The sequence below is a fragment of the Vulpes lagopus genome, chromosome 11 (assembly GCF_018345385.1).
Source record: "Vulpes lagopus strain Blue_001 chromosome 11, ASM1834538v1, whole genome shotgun sequence".
NCBI lineage: Eukaryota > Metazoa > Chordata > Mammalia > Carnivora > Canidae > Vulpes > Vulpes lagopus.
This window is the reverse complement of record NC_054834.1, coordinates 99,287,282-99,291,215: the sequence shown is the minus strand read 5'-3', so window position 1 is coordinate 99,291,215 and position 3,934 is coordinate 99,287,282.

Below are 3,934 nucleotides of genomic sequence, written 5' to 3'. Positions count from 1 at the left end.
TATGTCACCTTATTTCAGCCCAAATAGCAGCAGCCTCGGCTTGTCTCAGCCCAGTGCTTCTATTTAAATGTTACTTTCATATATTATGTGGCATTAATTTAACTATAGCTCATTAAGGCAGAATGAAATGGTTAAATTAACTTATCAACCCATAATGATGATGAATGAGGTATTAATTCAGATACAAGCTGGGCAATTTGCAAGTTTACGCATTCTGATGGTTCTCAAATAACATTTTGAATAGCGGGTCAGCGCCTCAATCAATTACATAAGCATGTAAAGTCGGTCTCTCGGAAAAAAATCCTTTTTCATGCATATGCATTAAAACATGTTCGCAATTATCCTCGGAAATTGCCTTCATTGGATTAAGCAGCAGCCTTGGACGCGGGTTCTGATCTTCCCTGGGCTTTTATTAAAGCTCTGAGCAGCTCTGGCAATAACAGAGTGGATGGGCTGTTTGTTTAAAGAGTGTTTACCAAAGAAAGGGGCGGCGGGGCGCGCCGGTTGATAAACACGGACCCATCTCCTTGGGAGAAGTTGCTAGGAATCCCCTGCCGGCCCAGAGGCTGGCGAGAGTACCTGTCAGCCAAGACACCAGCCCCAAAGTTTCGGCTTTCGGGCTGCCTCAAAGCCAGCCTTGGACCCTGCCTGCCAGGGGAACACCTTGCCCACCCCCCTGGCCCCTGCCTGGCCCCCACCTGGCCCAGCGTTCATCCTCTCAGGGGCCCTGGAAGGGCCAGATGGGTCCACCTGGCAGCCTCTGGAGGCCCCTGGATCCTCTAAGCCAGACCCGGAGACACTGAACTTACCCCTGAGGTGGGGGCCGCAGGCAAGGGGATTTAGGGAGCCCTATGGGGAGAGCCGAGTTGAGGAAGCTGGTGACCATGCTGATCCCACCCCCCTCACGCCAAGAGTGTCTGGCAGCTTTTTAGGAGAAGGGAGGCTAGCTCAAGTTCCACCCTGGAGTGGAAGCTGGGGGAGGGCAGGGTTAGGCCTCATATTTGAAGGCGAGACCCCTTCCCCTCTCCCTGCATAAGCGGCACTGGTTTGCCCACCCTGATTTCCAGGCCTGACTCAAGTTCTCTCAGACAAGATGAGAGCCCCAGGACAGAAAGCTTTGCAGGGAGGCGGGAAGATTAAAATGGAGGTTCAGCTGGGACCTCCTTACATTCTATTGCGCCCCCACCCCCACACACCTTTTATCTTGGGCAGTTGACATTTAAGTGCTTCCATTTTCCAGGTACGGTCAAAAGCATTTTTGTCTATTAACTCATTTAATATGGTTTCTACTATTATCTCCATTTTACTGAGGGGTAAAGTGGCTCTGGGATGAACACTTTTTCTTTTCTTTTTTTGTGCTTCTTTTTTTAATTTTAATTTTAATTTTTTATTGGAGTTCAATTCACTCAGTGCTCATCCCGCCAAGTGCCCCCCTCAGTGCCCATGATCCAGTCACCCCAACCCCCCGCCTCCCTTTCCACTACCCCTTGTTCACTTCGCAGAGTTAGGGGTCTCTCATTGGACACCTTTTCTGATGGTAGACTGGGGTCAACCCCCGGCGCCCCAGAGCCCTGACTCCTGATCTCAGCCTTTCCGCTCAGCCGTCCCAGAAGGCTGGGCCTGGAGGGTGACACCGGCGGCTCAGCGCCAGGGAGCTGCCCTCCGAGGGGGGGCACCCTTGGGGTAGACCTGCATTTGTGTTGAGCCAACAGGACGAGCCCCCGCCCCCTGGGCCCCCTGAGCCGGCGGAAGGTTGCGGCTTGGGTGTAGGCGGCTGGGGTGCAGAGGCGGGGTGCGGGAGGCGGCGGGGGGAGCCCCCCACCACTCACGACCCGTCCTGGGGCCTCTCGCAGACCCGTCCTTACCCCCTTTGGGCGGGCGGGCTTCGGACCCCTGAAGGGGTTCTGCTTTCTCAGGTTCAGCCCTGGCGGGGCGCCCAGCTCGAGGACCCGCGGTCGTGGGGGGGGGGGCACCCGGGTTCTGCACCCTCCATTCCCGCGCTCAGCGCAGAAGACCAGGGCGAAGGGCACCGACAGGCGACCGCGCTGCGGAGGGCAGCGGCCCCGCGCAGGGGTGGGGGTGGGGGTGGGGGTGGGGTGGGTGGAACAGGTCGCCGCTCTGCTCCGCGGGCACGCGGGGCTCCAAAGCCACCGCCTGGGGGGGGGCGCCCCAGTGCGCCCGGAGGCTCCCCGCCCTCCCCTCTCCCCCAGGCGGGGTTCGGAGTCGCTGCAGCCGGAGCCAGGGGCCGTTCGCCGCGGGGGGGGGGGGGTGTTCCCTGCGGGGTCCGAACAGGAGCCACTGAGGCCAGAATGAGGGGGGAAATAGGGGGGGAATAAGGGGGGAAATAGGGGGGATGATGGGGGAAATGGGGATGAAGGGGGAAATGGGGGGATGAAGGGGGAAATAGAGGGGGGATGAGGGGGAAGGGGAGAAGGGGGAATGAGGGGGGAAGGGGAGGAATGAGGGGGGATGACGAGGGAATGAGGAGGGAATGAGGGATAAGGGGAATGAGAGGGGAATAAGAGGGGAAGGGGGGGATGAGGTGGGAAGGGGAAGGGGGAGGGAAGGGGAAAGGGGGTGGGAAGGGAGAAGAGGGTGGGAAGGGGAAGATGAGGAGGGAATAAGGGGGGATAAGGGGGGGGAAGGGGGATCTAAGGGGAGAAGGGGGGGGAAGGGTCGGGGCGGGGGCCGGGACAGCGACGGGACGGGCCTCGGCCTGCGGGAGCCTCCTGCGCCCACCGCGGCCGCGCCGCCCGCTCTGAGCCCCGCGGACCGCGCAGGCCCCGGGGGCGCGGGGGGGGGTGCGCCTAGCAGAAGTGGGCTACCAGCGGCCCGGGGCGCCTGGAGGGACCAGTGCGGGGCAGCCTCTCAGTCAGGCTCCAAGCCCCCCCGCGGCCTCTCTGACGGCCAGGCCGTCCTGGAGGGGAGGTCCAGGGGGCCATTCGGGGCACCCCCATCCGCCTCTCCAGCCCCCCAACTCCTAGGGACCCTCCAGCGACCTTCCTCGATGTCTTCCCCTTGCCGGTCAGAGATTCCCGCTCTTTCCTGGATTGGCCTGAACTGCAACGCAGGGCAGGGCGAGGGCAAGCACTAGGTTTTAGCTCAGAACCTCCAGAGCCAAGAGCGGAAGAGGCTCAGTAAATGTTGATTGAAAGAATGAATAAATGAGGGGGCGGAGAAGAGGTCAACGGCTCCTAAAGCGCCCAGGGCGCGGCTGGGAGGGTGAGCAGGCTGCGGCCAGCAGGGCCAGACAGGTTCAATTCCTGGGGGAGGAAACCAGGCGTCAGGAAATGCCAGCCTTAACTGGCTTCTCCAGTTGGGAGGCAAGGGAAGCAGGGCCTCCCCTGAGGCAGTGACTTGCTGTCGGGGTCTGGTTGGGCGCAGTCCCCAGTTGTGGTGCTGTGCAGGGGCAGGGCTGGGAGAGGGGCTGGGTTCTCCCCACATCCATCTTTCAGAGCCCAATTCTCCACTGCCTCTGGATCCACCAAGAAACACTCCCACCTGAGGCAAAAGGAATGGACCAGAGATTGCACAGGCCCCTGTGCCCCACAGGTCTCTAGAGGAGAGGAAATGGGGTGAGGGAAGGGAGGGCAGAGGTTTCCCAGGAGTTTGACCAGGTCCACAAGCAGAGCAAAGAGCCAAAGGCCTGCAGAGTTGAGGGACCTGGACCCAGAGAGGCCGAATAGTGTCTTGAACAGATTGATGACGGAGGCAGCTGGGAGGCTGGGCCGAGGCAGCCTCAGACTCACGGCCAGTAAGGCCCAAGGCAGGTCCCATCCTGGGAGTGAGGCAGGAGAGAGCTGCAATTTGAAGATGCCTCTCAGGCAGTGGGCTCCAGATTTCTTGGGAGTTAGGGGAGGAGGGGAGGCAGGGGCAGGGACACACAGGGCCTTGTGGTCTGTAAGCCTCCAGACCTAAAGGTGCTGTGGGAAAT